General features: G+C 41.2%; 1 long non-coding RNA gene across 1 annotated transcript in view; it reads right to left on the reverse strand.

Moving 5' to 3' along the window:
• The window catches only part of LOC310677046, a 50360-nt gene that overhangs the window by 15760 nt on the left and 11170 nt on the right, over nt 1-23430 (reverse strand). The window contains exon 2 of the long non-coding RNA XR_014510894.1: nt 14166-14327. This is a non-coding gene — a long non-coding RNA (uncharacterized lncRNA). The remainder of the gene's footprint in view (nt 1-14165; nt 14328-23430) is intronic.

Genomic DNA, 23430 nt, shown 5'->3' on the forward strand with positions numbered 1-23430 from the left:
AGCTGTAATGGCTCAAGGGTTTTCATCATGGTCCCAGCATTTTCAGAGCAGTTGGAGACTATCACACATGCACACACACACATATATATACACACAGCCACTGCTGCAACAACCACTGCTTATCACTGTAAGCCAGGGGTGGGATAGAAATTTGATTCAATTTGCTTTTAAAGGTAAACCTACCCAATTTTCAGTTTCTGAAGCAAAGCACAAAGTAAAACTCAGGCTTCCTTGAAATCCGCATTTTGCTATGCGATTCTCCAGCTAAGTAACATGTACAAACAATGTATATTTGGAGGTAAAAAGCACAAAAATGCTTATACTCATCAGAACAACATACCAAAATGCATTATATATGGGGAAAATGTTTTCAAAAATGTGTATGTTAGGTAAAATGACATACAAACGTGTATATTAAGAGAAATTCACACTAAATGTTGATGAATTTTCAAGAGAACCTTTTCTTTTAAAAAAAAATACACTGACGTGGAGAAGTCTGGAATAATGAGAACTGGAGAGAGATCGAAACTGACAGATTCACCCATCCTTACCATAAGCCCATTGAGGCAACAATATGTAATAAGTGATAATTTTTTGAATTTGTCCTGACCTCTGGCAAGTGAGCTGAAAATGCTGTTCCAGGTTTGCAACTTGAAAAGTAGAATGAGGACGTGTTTTCAGATCACTACTATATAAAACTCACAACCTGCCCTACCGAGGTCCCAGTGGAAAGCTGCCTGTATGAGAAGAGAAACAAAGGCAGAAAGAGATGAGAAAACTGGGCTAAGCTCCTGCAGAGAGCTGATCTGATCCAGTACAGAGAGAGGTGGGATTAGGGCCATATCCCACACTACACAGCTATGCCTCCAAGTGAACACTTGAAAAGAGAGCTGTAGACAATCCCTCCTCTCTCTTCATTTCACCCTTTGATATACACGCCGTAATTACTGCTTGCAGCAGTCATTTCATTCCAGGCTTCAACATTTCTTCTATTTTAATAGCATTTAGTTGAAAAGTTAAGTTGTATTTGGTTCCCTATGTAAGCCATGCATCCTAATTGTTCTCTTGCTTACCCTTTTCCCTTCCCAAGGTTCATTGATCTCTCATATGCTTTTGATTTCCTTTGATATTATGATTATTCTGACATCTTTCATAAATCAAAATGCATTCACTGGTTTTCTGATAACATATCTACATTAAATTTTACAAACTGATGTTAGTCTCTGGTTTGATCTGGTCACAGTCCTCTTGACCACTGGGGCAAATTAAGGACCAGAATTCCAGTCATATGTTTGGCATGCAGAAGGTCTGAGGTTGTATCCCTGGCATCTCCAGAGAGGGATGGGAAAGTCTGCTGGCTGAAACCTTGGAAAGCCAGTGCCTATCATTGGGTTAGCTCAGGGGTGCCCAAACATGGTGAGGGCCGACCAAAGTTGTTGCGGTTTTTTTAGGATTGAAGTTGCTGAGCTTTTTTTGTTTTTTTGCCCTGGGACATATACTGCCACAGGGCTCAGATTACAGATTAAATCAACCGGTGGGCCAGATTAGGCTCCCCAAATGGCCTGGGCTACTTAGATTAGTGCTCTGATTTTGTGTAATTAGACATTATTTATTATGGGCATATTATTATAGGAGACATACACAGTAAGTAATTGTTTGGTACAATGTTGCATACCTGTGCCCCAGCCGAGATCCAACACAAAATGGAGAAGAAGGGGAAAGGGCTCCATTAAAGCTTATGGAAGAGATCCTCCTGTTTGCCCTGCTCTACGTATGGATGGGAATATTGTGCCCCCTTGGTTTAAACAGGTTTTTAAATATATTTTTAAAGCCAAGTTTTTTGATGTTGTTAGGAAAAAATGAATGATTTATTTTACTTTTTGAGTGGGGGGGGCAGGATTCTTTAAAGGAATTTGCAAATGCAGGGAGCTATATAAATGAGAAATAATGGAGCAAATAACAAAGCAGAAGTTTTGGATTCACCCACCTTCTTCACACAGACCCTTTTTAGAGAGAACTGCATTGCTGGTCACGCCCATGCTTCATTAAGGGACTGCCTTGATTTTTGTGTGTATACAGAACAACCCTATTAGGTAACCCTTGGGTTTTTTCCTTCCCGAACATTACAACCACCTATGATTTCTGCCCCCATTTCCATCCGTGCTCCCATTTATCTGAATGTCCAATTATCTGAAAGTTTTTTGATGTCCCCACCGACAACTCAGATCAATGAGTTTAAACTGTAAAGTCATTAGAGCTGTCAACCAGTTAAAGATTTTAGAGCTGATTAATTGTGCTGCTTCAAACAACTAACTGACAAATTAATTAAAAAACTTAGTCCTACAGAATCTCAGCACACCCATTCAAAACCCCGTGGGGCCTGCAAGACGTATGTGATCCTTGTGCTTCACATGCTTAACAGAGAGAGCTATTGAAGTTGCTTCTTTTTATTTTCGTGACCATGTAATTTTCTTTCCCCATTTCCCCCCCAAAAGCAAGAGCTTTGAGCTACACAGTTCATTTTGTTTCACCTGTTTTACTGTTCCTTTAATGAGATATTTTATAGACAGAATTATAGTTATGGTGCAAAATCCTATTCGCATCTACTAATTGAGTTGCGGTGCTCAGCAAGACTTATTCTGAGGTAAGTTTGTGTTCTATAATGGATAGCATTACAGCTGGGCCAAATATCCACACTTTCACAGGATTATTCTTCCCAATTGCCAGGACTTGGGGTAATGTTGACTTTCGAGTACAGGCAAAATTGAAGAATGTTCAGGGATGGGTTTACCATAATGGCAAAGTGGCCAAGGGTTTCTTCTTCTTTTTAAGCTTTGCCACTACTTCAAGTGTCAGCTTGGTTGCCTTTAGCAGCCTTGGGGATATTCCTGTGGCATCTCTAATACGTATAGAGATAACGGGCCAGGGAGGTCAGGGCTTGGCAGCCCCCCACCCTACCTTATGTGTTTGTTTCCACTTGAGGAGATTGCAGGCTTGCACACGGTTGCAGTAAGAGTTCTTCATTTCTCCTTCCTTAATGAGAAAAACCAATCCAAATTTTGGGAGGATGTTTATCACCCCACCCATGTGAAAGTAACAAAACTATTGAGGGCAGCGGTTCATTATCATGTTATTTAGGATCCCTTGGAGTAGCCCAGCTCTCTGATCCTCTTATCCCAGGGGACTACTCTTCTGTTACCCAATACAGTACAAATTAAGTATTTAGGGAAACAATTTTTTCCACCTGCTCCTATATCTCTCACGCCCTAATGTGTCTGTGGCAGTAACATTTTCTGTTTCAAGCTATTGAAATGGAGTACAATGAATCATAAAGCAAAGGCAGTTTAACACTGTACATTTCTCATGCGGCTGATACTTTGGCTTCCTGCTTCTTGCTGGTATTGCTTTATGCAATAATCTGGAAGTGCTTCCTTCCGATTCACATCATTACCCAAGGTCCTTTTTTACAATGTCAAGTCGCTATGTGACCAGTACTCAGTCTTCAGATGAGAAGCTAAGTGGTTTTATTATTTTGTCACAAATTAGGCAAGACACAATACCACAGGTGCTAAAGTGGCTCATATAATAACACCCACCCCTTTCCACTGAGACATATATTAGTAGATGACAGGATTTCTTTAGCATGGCTCTAAAATGTGTGAGCGTCGGGTTTGGCTCAGAAAATCTTCCCAGTAGACCTGTGCATTCATTTTTAATACATTTTGCTGCCTGAAGCAGAGCAACCAAGTCCCACCCAAAGTCAAAGAGTCAAGGTAATGATATCCTTGAACATGCATGGAGTTGGTTTTAAATGAATGTTTTATTTCAGATTGGTAGGTAAGGTAGAGAAAACATAATCCACACTACTGTGCTTTCTTTATCTTCTTCCCATAGAAAATTGTAAGCAGATGAAGAGTAGCAAATCTCTAACTGAAAACAAGAGGATGCTTAGAGAATATATATCTGTTTAAATACCTATAAAATGAGCCCTGTTTCCCAAACTTTCTGAAATATGATAGATATGTGTTTAGGGAATAGCAGAAGGTTGGAAGATTTCGTGCCATTTGGATGGAAAACACCAAAGTTAAATGCAACAGAAAGATCTTCCATTGAAAGCAGGGGTAAACAGAAACAAAGAAGAACAAGGAAAATGAACTACTGATGCAAGTTATGCAAATGAATGCGTACTGAAATGAATGTATGTTGAATGACAAAAGCAAATGGCATAACTAAACTTAAAACAAAAAAAAATTTCCACACCCATATGTCTTGACACATAGTTTCTTGCAACCTAATTTCATAAGAAAAAGGAAAAGACAAGAGCAACACTCATGCTTGCCCATTGTTTTTCATCTCATAACCATGGCAGGGTCACTTAGAATGGTCAGGGTAGAAGGGGAAATATAAGAACTCCACTCATTCACTTTCATGGGGGAACGAGTCATCCACAGTGGGGAATTCTAGTAGGTTGCTTCATCCTTGACACTGAAGATCTATACGGTCATTACTGGACTAGGGTCTTGGTCCTCCCAACTGCTTTTTCTTCCAAGGAGTTTGGGGATAAATCTCACTATGTACAATGTAAGATATTCCATGCTAAGGACTCTTTGGCAAGCTGCCGTCTGCTTAATTTTATATATCTAATGCACATAGAAGCCATTTTAAAATATCTTTTCATGGTTTTATTATTCCCAGTACCTTAACTGTGGCATTATGTTGCAGCACAAAGAAAGCCCATTGAGAGATAGCTCAGATTTCTCTGCGATTTTGACTGCCTTCAAAAGCAAAAGCTTCCAAATTGTTCTGAAACATCAGCAGTAAATATTGTACTACCAAGCCGGCTGTGATTAAAAAGATTACTGTTATTGAGCAGAATAATCAGCCGCCTGAAACTTTTGAGCTTGACAAAAAATAATGAGGTGCCCTTGATCTGTTTAGCCCAGTAAGGTACCATGAGATAGCCTGAAGCTCTGAAATGAATAGTGCCAGCTATGTTCAGCAAGAATGGGGACAAATTGTCTCCTTTGACACTACAGGAATTTTTATGTTGCCAAGTTGGGAAGAATCTTTTTTCTTTTAATTGATTTACTTTCTATAAAGTGCTCAGTGTTTTCTGGTCTCAGTCAGGGAATCTGGTGCTTTCCCTCCCAAAATGTTATATGTGACAGATTAGTGAAGCTGCAAACTGAGGCACAGAGGAGAATGATTCTATTATACAATGACGCAGAGTCTGAATACAATAGGAGACTAGATGAAGAAGCACCTTTCATCAGATGCAAAGGTTCATTAACTGAGCACATTTTTACCTGAGCATAAGTGTCAGGTTTCTCAAATGCTGAATTATCAGAACTTGTTCTATCTCTTCACAGGCCTTTTGCTGCTATGTTCTGGAAGAAAATGAAACATGGCTAATATGGCTAACAGGCAGGGGTACCAACTGGAATAAAATATTGGGGGAGTAGGTAATCCCCACCCTGCATAATCGATTTCATGACATGGCGAAACACACACCATTTGAATGACAATAGCCATCAACTTTGCTGGGGCCTGTCCCCCTCAAATATTTTAGTGGGGACAAAGAGATCTTGGCTCCTACGAGTTGACTCCATGCTAACAAGAATTACATAGGAAAATTAAGCTGAAATCAGTGGGACTTGTTCATCATGACTAACTTTTGTTCATTGATTTCTAAGCATGATGTCAGGGACTGGCTGGATGAGGAGCAATGATGGGAGGCTCCCTCTGAAGAGCTCTCTAGGGAAGCCTCAGAAGAGGAAGGCTTTGAGCCAGGGGAGTGGTGGTGGGACATGGAAGATAGGTCAGAGGATGAAGGGGGGGGCAGAATGGTTGGATGCTGAACAAGCAACAGGCTTGAGGGAGAGAGAGGAAGAAGAGGCAGCTGAGGAGGAGGTGGGGACTGAGGCTGTAACAGATTCAGAGGACCCTGGTGGTTCTTCTGTATTCAGTTCCCCTCCTCCCTTGTCTCTAAGGGCTTGGCGGCTTTTGCATGTAGCAGAAGAAAGAGCACAGAGAGTGCACAGGACCTTAAACCCTGATGGAGTTTAAGACTGCAGGGGGGAAAGCTGGACAGAGAGGAGACTTAGGGGAAAGTGGGATGTCCAGATGGTCAGTTCTGGCAGCTGTTTTACCGGGAAGAGTTTCACCATGGTTTCTCTATTTGTATTCTGTTTCCTTAAATAAAGAATTACTGCTCAACTCTGAGTCTCTGTACTGACCTGCAGCTGAACCAACCCTGGCACATGACCGAGGCTACACCTCTTACCTGAGAATCACCTTCAATGAATCCAGTGGGGCTTTTTTTTGAACTGACACTGTTAGGATTGCCACCTAAATCTGGATCTAACACAAGGATTTTGTTCATATATGAGCGGTTAATCTGTAGACACAATATCTGGAGGAAGCTTCATTTATCCCATCCCATACTACGTATAGATATTCTGCCCTTTGCTTCTTCTGAGGCAGAGGCAAGTCGCGCTTTATCGTCTTTTAATTTCTATCTTCCCTCTCCCGTTCTTCCTTTCTAAAATATTCTACCCCTGGCAGGTGCTCCATCCAGATTTTCACAAAGCTTCCTTTTTTCTAATTCTAAGCTCTCCAGGCACATATGAGTCTTGCAGTCTACCCTATCATTCTTTCCTGAGTCCCATTGAAGGTGCTGTCATTTCTGCACTTTGCTTTCTTCCATCAAGGCAATCACGAATCTTCCAGCAAAGTAAAGGGAAGGGCAGCTGCATGGGTCAGTGGACAGATGGAAAGTGCGGGCTTGAGAAAGCTAAACAGTTTGCATCCTCCTCTGAAAGACAGCAAAGCCGGGGGCCAGGGATCTACTGTCGGATTTGACAGTGCAATGCCCTATAGCTGTTTGAGTAGATTTACAATCTATCTATTTAACTGACGGGTACTTTGGTTACAGCTCTGCTCAAGTCATTCCCTGCTTTATATTTACCAAGACGTAACAAAGTGGAATTATACTTTTTTTCCAATTGCATTTATGAAATAAATGGTGTTTTCCTTCCTACAGCAAAGGGAAAGTGCTCTGTGATTTGTATCTTTTTTTCCAATAAAGACTTCCATGAATGCAAACATTAACCAAAGAGAGAAAGAGAAAACTGTTTCCAGAAACTGTCAATGATAGCCTTGGGGAGGGGAGGGGGGAAAGATGTAGCTTCATGTGGTATCCAATGTGTTTATCCACACTCTCCTGTATAAATTCAAAGTGTGACATGGCAGTGGCATGGCAATAAATATGAGGAAGAGAGTAGAAGGGAAAGAAAGGGTGAGACAGAGGGGAGCATGAGTTAAGTGCATGAAATTTTATGTGGTATTGGTTAACAATTTTGAAAATAGGATCCCATCTGCACTGCAAATTTAAAGCAATGTTATACTACTTTAATTTGGGGTAGAATCCTGACAACTTAAGGTGTTGAGAGTTGTTAGGATGCCTCTGTTCCCCTCACGACACTATTCTTCCCAGAGTTCCCTGGGAAGAGAAATTGATTGTTAAACCACATTTTTACATACTTCACCACTTCATGATAGTAACATATGAAGGAGTCTTGGGGAAAAACCCCACCCCAAAGGGCTTTTAACATGTTGTTTGGAGTAATTCTACCACAACACTAGGGAGAGTCAACTTTTGATTAATATTGAAGGCCTCTTCAGCCATTTTGCTCCCTATGATTGATATCAAGGCTTGCCCTTCACTCAGTTTTCACCATTATACTAATCCCTGCCCAATGATGTCCACATTTTGGGTGAAGGTTTTGAAGAAGAGATCCCTTACAAATGCATGTAAGTTGGAACCCTATATGCTTGAGGTTTCATATAGCAGAGACCAGTGCTTTTTTTCATTCATATATATATATATATATATATATATATATATATATATATATCACTGGGAAAGGAAATGAAGCCATCATTAGAGGTGGTAACAATGAAACTGACCAATCACCATGCTAGATTCCAACTCCTACCTCACACATTAAATGCTCGCTTCCATTTGAGACTCAGGAAACACTGTGAGAGGAAATGAGGCCGCCATCGGGGTTAGCAATGGAACTGCCGATTCACCGTACTGGAGAAGAAACTAATTTTTTTAGTTTCTTCTCCTGTCATATTCACAAAATGTTTAGGGGTATGCGTACCCCTGTGTACCCCCAGAAAAAAAAGCACTGGCAGAGACTGCCTGCTCACATTTTCCCCAACAGTCATTACTCTAACACATGGATAGTCAAGGGCATGATACTGGGCATGGAGCAGGCATACATGGCCTCATTGTCTCTCTTCAAGGTATCTCCATGCTGATTATGGGGAAAACTGTAAGAGCATTCAGCTCACAAACCCCCTGAGATGAGTGGGGAGGTGAAATGCTGCATGCATCTCTATGGCCCCTAAAATACAAAGTTCAAGGACACCTGAAAAGGGCTTAAACAGAAATGGGAACTGAGCAACTTGTGAAGGGATAGCCTTTCAGGGGTTAATGATTATGATAAGGAAAGATCAGGATCATACCTCAAGAGTCCCATGTATAACTGAAGCATATAGGGTCCCTTACACAGGGTTTTTGCTCAGGGGAAACTATCACCTTGATGTGTGTGACCTTACCACATTTCACACGATTTGACATAGCACAGTAGATAAACAAATGACACTTGGCAGTCATTTATTGTTTCCAGCACAATGTTTGTTAAATTTCAATCTGTACAAAGTCATAATGAAATAAAACCCTTCTATCATGTGCAGTAAAATCCCACATAAAGAACAGCATCCATTAGACTGCGGAACAAAAAATAGGGGATCTCTCCCTTTGGAAAATATTTGCAATCTTGTTCCTGGAAACATTTCAAGGATGTTTTGTAAAGCAGTCAAGGATACAGTGAAGATAAAAGTCAGTGCGTTGGCAGGAAGAAGGACGGGCTGACCCAACAGAGCCTTTCCCAGCTCTGATTTCTCTGATACTGTGAAGCATGCCCTCTATTTATGTAAAGCTGAGAGCAATATAGAGGCTTCAAGGAGGCAGACATTTGACAGTAGTTACTGTTGTGAAAGCCATCCCCAAGAGAGACTTGCTGCCTTTGATTGCCAAGACCTTATGAGCATTTTGCAGCTTTCCGTACCTTCTGAGCCTAAAGAGTCTTTAAGAGCTGTTGACCAGGATATCAGCAGAACGTACTGAATATGCATTGCATAAAGCAGCTTTTGATAGACCTACCTAGGATGTATCATTCCCCAATTCTCAGCAGTGCAACTGTGCACAACAAAAGAAATGGATAATTAATGACTGCAGCCCCCTTCCCCCCCAGGCATGTTTCTGCCCTGGGCACCCCAAGGCAATGGCACACACGCTTTTTCAAGCTCAGCAGCCCTACCATGAGGAATAGGAAGAAAGTAGCAACTGAAGTGGCTGACATCAAAGCCTTTTGGGGCCATTCAGCTTCATGACTTCCTGTGAACAATAGCTACTAATCATGTTCCAAAGGAGCAGCTGCAGACACACATTTCTGAGAAATATACTGCAGGAAATGTGTGCATGTGTCGCAGCTAAACGGAACATCTATTTTGTCTCTTCGCAGTTCCACTAATATGCCAAGGTTACTTTCTGTGAGCAAAGCTGGCTCTTTTTATGCAACAAATGTGCTAAATGGTAGACACTGTAGCATGATAAGCAAGGAAAAGCCAAAGCACAGCAACAAATAAAGTTCAAAAAAACCCCTATATTACTGTTGTATTCTGTAAACTCCCAGACATTGGGGCTCAAAAAATATAAAAAACAAGTGGGACTCTGCAATGTTGCAGTGTGTACTTAACATGCACATGTTATCCAAGGGAGAGGACAGCAAGTGTCCTTCTAGACAAATAACTTGCCCTCCCCCCAGTTCATGGATGCCTGTGGGAAGTTAACAGAAATGCACTTTTTGCATGCTTTAAACACTTTTCTTAATTATTTTGCTGTCTACAGAGTAGTGCCCCATGGGCTGTTTTTCTTCTGTTGGTGACAGAACTAGCATGTGGAAGAGACATATGGAAGTGGAAGATAGATGATGATACTCTTCCAAGCCTGAGACATTCAGCGCTCCGCCATACTCCCAAGCAAGCACGAATAAGAGTGCAGCCTCAGCTGCTTGCAGTGCAAATCTTCTGAAGGTTATCTCAGAAGTAAGGGCTTGTCCACACCAATTTCCCCTGGAGAAACCCATGGTTTCCCACTAAATCAAAACAAACATCAATCATGTTTTTCTGTGGATTGACTTTGGTTCTGATTCAGCAATAAACAACAGATTTTCCCAGTGAAAGCCATGGGACAAAAGAACAACCTCTTGGATCCATTACTGAAAAGCAAGAGACAAGCAAACACCTCTGTGACCCATGCTTTCTAGGCATGTATCAAACAGAAGTGTGGATGAGCCCTAAGTCTCACTGTGCAGACTCTTAATGGGTCTTAACTTGGACATCAAGAATATAAGGGATGGGATATGCTTTACTATACATTATATGTGTGACATAGGAGAACTCAACATGGGATCACCATTTTTTCCCTAGTATCATGTAATATGTTTACCAGAATCACTAGTCCTACCCTCAGAAGAATGGGATGTCCTGTGCATTGGAACCTATATAAGGTGCACTATGTTTGCTATTACTAGTGTAACTTTAGAAGGGCAGCAATAATTTTGCTGGAGATTAATATATCTTATATATCATGTTATTGTATATCAGAGGTGGGCAATCTCACGCCTCTAGGCCTCTGTATCTCTCCCTCGGGATTTTTTCCCAGGCTACATTCCTTTTTAGGCCAAACCCATTATCCTCAGGGAACACCCCTCAATGGACTTGCTCTTTGTCTTCCTCAAATGCTTTTGGGTGCCTGAAAAGTGTCATTTGCCCTATTGCGAATGCCTTTTGCTTTCCTTGGTGGAGGACAGAGGGATAGAGATGCACCTGCTGCTCACTCGCTTTTGCCTTTGCAACTGCCCACCACAGACATGCAGCCATTGGAAGGTTGCCTATGAGGGAATGTGGCTCCAAGGCTGAAAAGCTCCCCCTCTTCTGCTGTACACCCACAATGATCAAGATGGGAGCCAAGCAACCCCAGAGAGACAGGGAGAGATACATAATTGTAAAACAAAGAACGGATATTTTTCCTTTCTTCTCACTTCCAACCCAGTATTTTGTTTATATTGGTTGCTCCATAAGGGCATGTTCAATGAGGGTAGCAGGCAGAGCAAAGAAAGGTTGATTGGTCAGAACCTACCAGCCAGCCATAGGAGCCTTCGCTATGTTGTTAGGCTGCCAGCAGTGACAGCAGCTTGGGGAAATGCTGCAAAAAGCCTAACAGGGTTTCAGTTCCAGGTCAAAAATTGAAATTGACGTGTGGGTCCCTTAGCAAGAAAGGATTCCATTTGTATTGTGGGTCTTCTTGCAAAAAATGCTTGGAAACTACTGAACTATACAAAACTGTGTCCTGGTTGAATTTATTATATGGATTGCTGTTTATATGTTGAAATATATATATTTTAAAAAATACAACTTGAGGACCAATCCATTCAACCATGTGCACATGTCATAGCCACTTTATCTTATGTAACTCTCTCTGCAAAAAGCCAAGTGCCACAACATGTAGTATTATGTTCCCAGTGCGCTATTCCTATCCCATTGACCACTTGAGAGGGCTAAAGCTTATCCCTACCACCAGTGTATTGTTAGCAGGTTTTCTGACACCAATGTTAAATCTCCATCACAGGGTATCCATAGCTGCAGTTACTCTCATAGAAACGAACATCTGCAACTCATGTGGGGGAAAATAAGGTTAGACATCTGGGGACAGTGTTGCAGTCACTATCTTGTAACAGAGGATGGCCCAGTCTCCACCAATGCCACAGCGAAGGGTTGAAATATGACCCAGGGATGCCAAGGGGAAAGGTTGTGATAGATTTCTGTGCACAGAGCAAAGCACATGGAGATGCATGTGATTGCACAAACACACCCAGACACACCAGCAAGCCCAGCAGTATGCAACCCTTGACACAGACTGTGTAGCAGGCATTTTTTCTACTATTGAATAAATATTGAAAACAATTCACTTTGGCTATGCACAAAGAAACTAATGATATACTGCATGTCATGTTTCCCCTCATAATAGACTGACACGTGTTTGAGGAAATGTTGATGATGCATTTGAGTGCATAATAATATGTGTTAACTGTGTTAATTATTTTGAATCGTTTGGAGAAGCCATTAGTAAGGCATTAGAAGAATTAAATATAAATATTTAACACATTTAAACTGATTGCATTTCATCAAATCTTGGCTTATCTTTCATGTTTCCCTAATCTTCATGCAGTCCTCTGAACTTCTGAACAGCTTCATGACTTCCTGTGAACAGTGCTACATTGAAGGATAAAAACCCAATGTATACTAGAGTCTGTACACATACAATTTTTGCACATAGGCTCTGTGTGGTAGTTCTTGGGACTGTGTGGTTAAGGGCAGAGCCAAAGTTGCAATCCCTCATTTACTCTTTTGAAGAGGGCTTTTTATCACATTTTGCCATGTTTGCAATACAAAAATTAATAAAACAAAAAATCATTAAATCTCAATCCAGGATGGGGAACCTTTAGCCTCCCAATTGTTGCTGGACTATGACTTCCATCATCCTTGATGCAGGCTGGGCCTGATGGGAGTTGGAGTCCAGTGACAACTAGAGAGTCTTTGGTTCCCCATACCTATAATAACTCTCTGCTTTGCCCATTGTTCAAGTGGCACACATGGCAAATGATGGCAGCTCCCAGAGATTTTTTTCCATAGTACCTCAAATGAAGAAAAGACACTTCATGGTGTGCACATTCCAGTCTTTTCATATCTCCTTCCTTTCCTCTGAAACCCATAGGCCAAAGTAAATTTCTTGGAGTCATATCTTTTTTTGTGTTGACTTCAGAAATGAACCTGTCTGTCAACCTGGAAGCAGTGCTGATAGGAGTAATGTCCTTCAAAATTAAAAATAGGAAAGGCAACAAAGCCCATTGGCCCTTTTGATATAAAATGCATGTTCCCATAGCAGGACAATCAGATTGCTCTTAGTAGAGAAGGAGGAGAAATAACATTTATAGTACATTAAGCCAAGATGGTTTTAAAAACAACAATGGGGATACTGTGAAACCACGTCAGATAAAGCAGAAGATATTTTATGTCTTTTGGGCTAGACAGTGTAGCCTGCTAACCTAATAAATCTAGTGTCTGGGCATTGTCAGTAAGCATAAAACCCTTTAGATCTATATGTTGCAATATCTACTTTATCTATTGACTTTTTGCTTTGCAAATGATTTCTCTTCAAAAGCTACCTTGTGGGTTGGCTCATGTCTTTCAATGTTAAGACCTGGGCTGCAGAGCCAATGTGGAAGGTCTTATCATATTGGGGATACTAGCTTCTTTGCAGATCATCTTTAATGACACAGGATTAATCCATGGCAGCTGAAAAATGCAGTTGTGTTGGTATCCACTAGCAGCTTCAATAGCAAAATGTGGGGAGCAGACCTACAGGAGGACCAATCAGAGTGCTGCTAGTTGATACCATCCTGACCCCTGCCTGGTTTGCTCTCCCAGCCAGTGAAATTGTATGTGCTTTGGCTGCCTCGGTCTGAGAGTTTGTCATTCTTAGTGTGATTGCTGCCTGCCCACTAGTAATACCAGATGATGGTGCTAGAATGTGTTTAGGTGGGCAGGTAGCAGGGAATTACAAAGATGCTGCCCCAATTTCAGTGGTGGTGGGCAGGGGACTGGACCAGTTTACTTGCAGGATCAGCTTAACCCATATGCACCCACTTTGATCTGCAGAACTGGCCCTGTTACAGGTACCACAAAATACTCATTACACAGTTGTAAGAAATCCACCTTTCTAGTGTGGCAGTACCTACAAACTTTGGTACTCAGGCAGACACCTTTGCTGCACTCTTTTGGGTGCATGCTTAAGACATTTTTGTTTAGGCAGCCCTATCCAGACCCGTAGATGCTGACATGCTCATTTACTGCTCATTTTCATGATCTTGACATGTTTTAAAATTGTTCTTATTGATCATTTTAATATTTCTGCCTAGAGAGTTTGCTATAATCAAGTGACATAAATAAGGAAATAAGAATAACCTTACCGTCTCTGTGTTTGCTGTGCGAATGGAGCGCAGCCATCAGAGGGAATCGCTGAAAGTGGACTCCATAAGGGGGTCTGTTTCATGTGTACCAGCTTTGAGGAACTGACTTGTGAACTGAATGTTAAACTGAACAATTTCTTCACCGCCTCCAATACTTATTTCCTGAAAATGAAACATCAGGTGATATATCATATATGAGTCAGATATATGTGGCTTGTGATGAGAAATAGCAGTTGAAGATCAAAGGAAGACAGGTCTAGTTTAAAAATAAAAACACTGTTCATTATGTGTTTTAAACAAAGTTTTCTCTGAAATGTCAGCTAGATGCCAGGCATATGTTGTAAGCTGCACTATTGTATGTAAACCAGTTTTAAGAACTAATGATCATTTTGAAAGGGTGTGGGAGTTGTGAGCTGACCAGGAATGAACTATAGCTAAATACTTTTCTTTAGTGTGAAATGTTAATTTTATGAAATTTAAATACCTAAAATAAGCATTCTAAGCCATTTATTTAAGTGTATTCTGAATAGTTTGCAGCACCCAAAAAAGAAAAGTGACATTTCCCCCCATATAACTGAAATATCTGAAAGACCACCTTCTTCCCTACAGACCCTCTTGATGAAGAAGATGATGATGATAAGGCTTAAATGTAGATTATTTATACAGATAAAGCATACAGTTTTGTTGCTCTCCTGAACTCATTGGACCAGCTCAGTGTGAATGAATGGTCACAATGGCTTGATTCAGGCATTTGCCTGCAAACATGAGGGCTGAAAGTTTTGAGGGGGCTTGACTATGCATGCAAGCCCCGCCCCCAGTGCCATTGGATATAGCATAAATCCTGTTTCACTGCCAGAGAGGGAGATCTGTCATTTGCATGGCACTTAAGCCTCTAGAAACTCCATGCTCTGCCCAGATAAAACTCCACAGGCATAGATGTAATGTCAGTGATCTTACCCTACTGCTGGGGTGAAAAGGTGCTATTTGGGCATGCTGTTGGCAGGAGCTTTGGAACCACAGCAGCCAGCCAGGTGCCTATGGGAAGCCCGCAAGCAAACATAGCACTCATCCCACTTGGGATTCTCAGCAACTGGTATTCAAAGCCATACTGGCTCTAACAGTGGGAGGAGAACAAAGCCATCACCATCATGACTAGTGGCCATTTGAGAGCCTCATCCTCCAGGAATTTACGGAAATCAGCCCACTAGAAGTACAGATCCTGAAGCTGAGGCTCCAATACTTTGGCCATCTCATGAGAAGACAAGACTCCCTGGAAAAGACGCTGATGTTGGGAAAGATGGAGGGCACAAGGAGAAGAGGATGACAGAGGACGAGATGGTTGGACAGTGTTTTCGAAGCTACCAACATGAGTTTGACCAAACTGCGGGAGGCAGTGGAAGACAGAAGTGCCTGGCGTGCTCTGGTCCATGGGGTCATGAAGAGTCGGACACGACTAAACAACTAAACAACATTAGTATCAACGAAAGCAATGGAAATTGTTGAAAAGTGAGGGAAGATCAGGCATTTCTCTCCTTCTTCCAACCTGGCCACAGCAAAGGAGCAGGGTTTGGATGTAGCAGAACCACCACCATAGAACTCCTCCCCATCCCAATTCAGCAGATTAAATCTATGTGTCAGCCCACACATGAGGTTGAGATCTTGCCCAAATCTTATGAGATATGGCAGAGCACAGATCTTGGCAGAGTGTGCTGCCACTGCCATTGCTTTGAAAGCACCACCACACAACCCAGGTAAGAGAGGACTTGGTGGTGCAGCAATGCAGTGGTGCAGTAGTGAGGTGGCACGTTTCTGCTTTGCCTTAGGCAGCAAAACAGGACACACCACCCCTGCTGTTAATTAGGCATGATCAAGACAAGAGAGTGACTTTCAGTGAAAGAACCGTAAAGTCTCATGTGCCTTTTCTAATTGAAAACCAAGGAGCAAGAGCTCTATGTGTCAAACGACGTGAAGTAGCTCCACTAGGGAAGACAAAGCTTCTTGTGGATTCAGTTATTCTTGGCTCCGTAAATCATTTCCCCCCTTCATTTAAAGGGTGAAATTCTGACTCTATTGATGTTAATGGAAGCTATCCCATTGGGTAAAGTGTTGCCAACAGGTTGAAGCCAGATGCTCTTCAGCCCCTATGGAACTGTCAAGCAACAAGCAGCTGGTGCTTTAGGTATTCTTCTCATTGTTCCCAGTTATGGGACTGCGTCGTGATTTAAAAATTTGATGGCAACAAGATATGCTTTGTGACTAAGTAACTATTCTTTAGCATATATTTCCCAGAGAACATCTTTGTCAGCTACAATTTGGCAGCTCGGTAAGGTTGCGCTCTGAATAATCAATGTAAAAAATAAAATATAGAATGATTTCTATTATTCAGGCACAGGGATGCCTGAATATGTAAAGTTCAACAACTATTCCGTTTTCTTTTCCAGGGAGGTCACGGAAAGGAGCCCATTACTCTTACAGTTTTCGTAAGGAGGGACTGCTTCTCAGAAGCAAGTTCAGGCACCTTCCCTTACCCTCATAAAGGTGCCAGAGGTGGATCTGACTCAACCAACCCTTGCTAAAAGTCTCATTTTACCAAAATCTTCTCAATTCCTAGAAATTACTCCATGAGTGATCATAGTGAAGTGGAAATCTAATCCATCACATCCAATATCTCTGTCTCTCTTTGGATAGTTTCTGGGGAGAAAGGCATAGTTTGTGGGTTAAAGGTCAAAGCTACCAAGCAATGGCTTCCTGCTACAATGATTTTGATTGGCTGATTATTTCACAACAAAGCCAAAATGCCATGATATATAAAAATGAGATGAGCAGGTTAGGGGAGGGGAGGGGAGAGAGCGCAGAACATACGATGCTTCGGCAGAAGTGGCTAAGATACAGATCAGTATGGAGTATTCATTCAAGTACTGTTATGTTAAAGGGGTTTTAGGAATACACATTATTCATTTTCATTCATCACTGTATGTTGCAATGGAACAACAGTAAATGTGGATTAAGTAGTTTAGAATGAAAAGCTCTAGCCCTGTGCACATGTCTTCCTTGATGCTTGTCATTGATTCCTGGAAATTTATGTTGCCAGCAACAGCACTCAAAATAAGGAGGATAGGTAATGTGGTCACAAGCCACAGTAATCAAGCACATTTTTCAGCAGCACATTTAAGGAATACATTTGCCCTCCTGATGTCTTGAAGAAGCACTTATTCCCACAATACATAGTTAAACTATGGAACTTGTTCCCACAAGAGACCACCAACTTTGATGGCTAGAAGTGACAATTAGACAAATTAATGGAGGGTAAAATTATCAATGGCTACCAGTTAAAATAATGCCATTTGAAATAAAAGCATATTTACCCTTTTTTTCAAAAGTTTAAAAATCAACTTTAAAAATAATTTAAAAACCAGCTGGAAGTATTTCGAAGCATTTAGATCATCTAAAAGCATAGTAATACGGTATGTCTGCCTATCAGATATCCGTCAAACAATTAATTATGATGATTACAATTATTTATGAGACACATTCTTGCACTCAGGTGTCTCAAAGTGACTTACACAATAAAAATAGAAATAACAAAAACAAAATCAGATATAAAAAATTCCTCTTAGAGGGGAAGGTTCCCCTTAGCCCACAGAAAAGTTTATTTGTTAAGTAATTGATAACAGCAATCTACATTTACAAAGGGATGCAGGGCAGGAGGAAGAATCTGTTGCTATCTTCTTATAGCTCACTCAGCTTTGTATCTTCAGCGATTATAAATGTTTAGGACTTTTCTAAGAGCAATGCCCCGTTCATTATTAATTTCACTTTTCCTTGAAGCGCATTTCATAGAGACTATAAACATAAAGACTATGTTGACACTGTCTTTGATTTGAACTGATCTGTCAATAGAGGTGTTGTTCCCACCGGGCATAAGTTTGCTTCCGACATTAACATTTTGTCTTCCTTCAAAAGGTTGGAACTAAGCTACATCATATAGCAGCACTGACCATAGAGACTGAAAAGTATTGATTTATTGAGATGAGCAGACCTGTCTGATAGGCCATAAATACGACTGACTAGCTGGCTATAATTAACTACCTACAATTTCTCATTGCTAACTTTAAAAAAGAGAGGGAAAGAAGTATTGTGTGCTTAACTCATTGTAAGGAAGTAGCTCCCAATGTGGAAAAGGTCTAAAAATTATTTATGGCTTCTATTCTGCTTACAGGCACGTGTCTTGGGGAGGTTCCCTGGGATTTCTGGCAACATGGTTATAAATGTTGCACCAACAAAAAGCTGCTGTGATTTGAGATTGCATATATTGCATTTGGAAGTGAATACATTGTCAAAGGGAATAGTTCCTTGTCCAGGGATTCAGATCTACCTACTGAATTTAAAGGGTCACTCAAACCATGTTTCTCTGCCCTAGATCAGAAAAAGAGAAGCCGCCAGCAACCCACCTCCTAAGTTCCCAGAGCTTATCACACAGGGTGGACTGGCTGTATGATTGTAAGGGTTAAACCCCGTTTTAAGGTCTCTTCAGGGCAGGAGCTGGTGGAGCAGATCTCCACACTGCCAATGACTCTGAAGAGCCTTTAGATCTGGATATCCCTGCCTCCGGTATGGAAGCCATCATATTAGCTGCCTAAATTCCTGACTGGCTCTCATATCCTTTCACATTTCCCTGGGGGGCCAATCAAAAGGCAAGGGCTGTGTTTGGTTTGGTTTCAGTTGGCATCCATCTGGCTCGGGAGCCAATGGCAGAATGTGCCTTTGGGACTGAAGCCAAAGTTCCATGGGTAGGCAAACTAAGACCCAGGGGCCGGATCCGGCCTGATCGCCTCCTAAATCCTGCCCGCGGATGGTCCAGGAATCAGCATGTTTTTACATGAGTAGAATGTGTCCTTTCATTTAAAATGCATCTCTGGATTATTTGTGGGGCACAGGAATTCGTTCATTTTTCCCCTTCAAAATATAGTTTGACCCTCCACAAGGTCTGAGGGACAGTGGACTGGCCCCCTGCTGAAAAAGTTTGCTGACCACTGAGCCAAACCATTGGAGAGTTTCAGTGCCTACTGTGACTGTAGAGATTGATACAGGAGAGATATGTTTTTTGCAGCTGGGGCAGATGAAGGTGTCTGGTTGTGCCAATGCAGGTGCACCATGGCATTTCTTCTCTCTGCTCTCATCCCAGCAATCATTCATCCTCCGGTCACTGCTGTGAGAGCCAGTGTGGTGTAGTGGTTAAGAGCAGTGGACTCGTAATCTGGTGAACCGGGTTCGATTCCCCGCTCCTCCACATGCAGCTGCTGGGTGACCTTGGGCCAGTCACACTTCTTTGAAGTCTCTCAGCCCCACTCACCTCACAGAGTGTTTGTTGTGGGGGCCTCCATGTGACATTTGCAGACTTCTTTGTAATGCAGAGTTGGTCTGCCAATGGGCCTGGTGCCTGAAACCAGCTTCCCACAGAGCACGTCCTTAGGGATGCTGCCATCTTCCATTCTGCAGACATGACGAAGCTGGCATAGACATCGCTGAGACAGGAGTGTGAACATTCTGGGAATGTGGGCTTAGTTGCCATCATTTAAATCACTTCAAAGCCAAATAGTGTGGTCCAGTCAACTGACTGTAAACTAAGTGTCCAAGAGGCTGGTTTCTAAGCATGACCCATAAATCCGTGGCAATTGTACAGACAATTTATGTGCATGGCAGGCTTCACTTTTTGAATATATATTCAGCATGGGCACATACACATGCTGTCAGTCTGCTGTTCCAGACTACTTTAGGTTGCCAGGACTGGCAAAAGCAGTAGCATAGTGTTGAGACCTTTTAAATACCAATTGGACAAAATTAAACTAATCACTCTATTGTGGCTTTGTGGAAAGTTCTGTTGTTGTTATTATTACAACTATTAGCTTGCAGTTGCTGAAATATTATGTGCAATAAAAAATAATAACATTTTTAAATAATAACAAAATACAATCTGTTTCAGTCTGGACTGCTTTCTAGTTCTGCAAATGAACCTGGGTAGCCATCTACATTCGATTTCAATGTAAAATACTCCAAATAGTTTTCATTCGATGTTCTGTCCTATTCTGTTTTTTCTCCTATGTTGGATGTCAAGGAGACTATCAGCTGTCCTCCTCTCCTGCTGGTAAATGCAAGCTGTTTTGGATGGCGGTGCTGGAACACTGCAGCAGACAAGTGGGAATTATGTAAAAGCATTTTCTTCCCTTTTCGGCTAGGAGTTTTATCAAAACTCTCCATCACATGGGAAGACAAAGATTGCAAAGCTAATTGAGATTTGGATATTTAGAGCTAGCTTCTGCTGCTTCCCTTATAAATATATAATAAATGAAATGAATATTTAAGAAGTGGCCATTCCTTTTACAGTATGAGCCTTCTTTCTGAACCTCACATTTCATCCTGTAAATCATCTTAAAATGCAAAGCCACTTTGACTGCCCCCCCCTTTAAAAATTTGTACATTATGGGATCTGAAGGATAGTGCCTGTACATATGCAAAATAGTCCACTTCGAAATGTAGAACCATTGTTCAAAATGTACAAAACAGTATATTAAACAGGGCACTTTTCCATTTGGAATGCTTTATTTCAAAGAAAGCAATAATGCTTTAATTTAATATGTTGAAATGCAATAGTACGTAGAGTCTTTGTAAATTAGAAATGTGAAATTCTTCAATGCCCTATGACACATGCATTATGTAGTATGGCACTTTTTCTTTTTGTATTTGCAAACTATCTGATTTCTATTTATTTATTTGTTAAAAGGGGGGGTCAACGGCTCGTGTATGTATAATAATAAAAACCATATCGATTCCATGCAGTAGGGTCTGGTGGGTTGCTCCAGGCATCATCGGGGAGAGGGGGGATTGTAGAAGGCAGACTTTTTTTTTTCCTAAATAGTACAGCACGGCTTTAAATTTTGTTGGCCCTTACAGACATTATTGCACCAGCATTGTAGTAATTATCAGTTTAGAAACTTTATTCTTTTAAATACATTTTGGTAAGTAGTCCCCTACTTACCAGCATTCTAAAATAGGCCCAAGAGTTTGTTAAATCAGTAAAACCAGTCTCCTTAAGTAATTGTTAGCTCTAGAATTAAGCTATCATGATGGGTACACCCATATGTACACTTCCAAATGTTGAATGAATGCACAACGACACAGGCTCTGTGGGTTAGATGTACCTGGTATTCACCATTGCTTGAATACCACTATCACAGTACACTGGCAGCATGCACCCCCAACAAATGTCCATTTGATGTCTGCCGGAAAGAGTTCTCTGCACATAAAGTTATACACATTGAAGTTTCTCTGGAAAGGTCTCTCTTTGCAAGCACAATCTCTCCATAGGTACATCTGCACACATGGGAATCTTTTTTCAATGAACATCAAACAGACATTCCTTGCGCTAACCTGGAAGCAGTGTGTGGTGATAGCAGGGCTAGCTTCTGTGGCCCTCTCTGTCTATTGGAGAGGGTTGTGTGTCCCCCTCTTTGTAGGCCAGCTCTCCATTTAAGGCAGGTTGTTCTCTTGCAAAGATTTCAGTCAAAGATCATCCCTGGCCCCTTGAGCTCTGAAGAGTGAGGACCTTTTGAATGCAAAGCATGTGCTGAACCACTGACCTATAACCGCTTCCTGTGCATCGCCAATCTCATGAAATCTTGCCTGATATATGTGGCAACTGTGCAATATTCATTTTGGGTGCCAAGCCATGGCTGCATAGCCCTAGCTTTAATGGCTGCTTGAAGGTTCAACAATGACTGTATCAGTAGCAATGAATTTGGTGTGCACTGTATTTCAGATTAAGAAAAATGCAACTTTTGCTGCAGGTTACACAGCTCACGACAAATAGGTGCAATTTAGAAGTTTGGGCGGGTGGAGATCCTCCTCCAAAGATTAGTTTTATAATATACTGTTCCTATTTCTCCTTCTTTTCCTTATTTTTTCCTGCAGCTCTGATATCTTCTCCTAATAACCAATCTTAAACCTCCCATTTTATTTTCCTTACACCATACACAAAGCCCCCATGGGAGCCCGTTTCTTGGTGCAATCTGTTTCTCAGCGTTCAGATCATGCTCCTCTTCTGTTTCTTTCTCTTTCTGTACAATAGTGAAAAATGTGTTTGTATCAGTTTTATCAATTCCCTTCAGAACCAAAAAAACCTTTAATTACAGTATTGATTCCAAGTGGTGCAATATGGCAGGTAATTTCCTACAGAGTTCCAGGTCAGCTCTCTGATGGAAACAATTGTATTCAGAAGCAATAACTTCCACATTATCCCAGCAATAAGATCATCTTAGCTCATGATAATTCAAGGGTTGACAGGTGTCACAAGGAGTGATGGGTGAACCATAAAATTCATAGATTAAAATTTAAAAAAAAGTTTTGAGGATCATCTGAACTTCTTTGATCTTGGCTAGTCTGAAGAATGCCTTGTCTTGTGATTTATTGAGATTCTTCAAATAGACAGCTTGTCTCACTTCATGGAAAATATTATGGAGTCCGACCGCTTTTAATCATGCAGTGTCTTGAATTACACGAGTTTTTAGCATTTTCCAAAAGAGTGTGAATAAACGCCACAACAGGAACTGTTGCACGTTCCTCAGGGGGACAATGAAAGACAGTTCTAGAGCAGGAATCACCAGCTGGTCCTTTCCTTTCCACATCTATCTACTCTTCTTCTCTTGTGAGCTTTTGGGAATGCTTTTCTAACTCCATACCTTTTCCTATGTGATTTAAATTAAATGAAGAACAGCATATGTAAAAATTAGATTAAGACACCACAATATAGTCATTAAAGTCCCAGGGGCGCAGCCTGGGGACCACATTCCATCTTAGGCAGCTTTCTGGGCACACTGGTTCTCAATATGTGAAGCTACCCTAAGAGCACTGATTTCTTTGTAAATTTGCCACACATATTTATTTCCGTGAGAATGATAGTGTCTCCTTGCTTTATGAGAACAGAAGCCAAAGGGCCTTTTAAAATATCTTTTGTGTTTGTGAAATGATTAAAAAAAAAAATTAGTTTGCCAAACAGTTCTGAAAAGCTATCAATTCCCTGTGATTTCTTAACTGCCGTGGTTAATTACCATTTACTTGCTCACATATGTTATCAGAGCAGTGCCAGGACATTTACTAGGGAACCTCCCATTGATAGCACTGGTGACCACTTGGCTATGTCCCTTGATGTAATATACACCACCGAGGAATGTTTTCTGTTTCTCTGCCAAGCTCAGCCTATCAGTAGTGG

This window comes from Podarcis tiliguerta (assembly GCF_965153285.1).
Source record: "Podarcis tiliguerta genome assembly, chromosome: 4".
In the NCBI taxonomy this organism is placed as follows: Eukaryota; Metazoa; Chordata; class Lepidosauria; order Squamata; family Lacertidae; genus Podarcis; species Podarcis tiliguerta.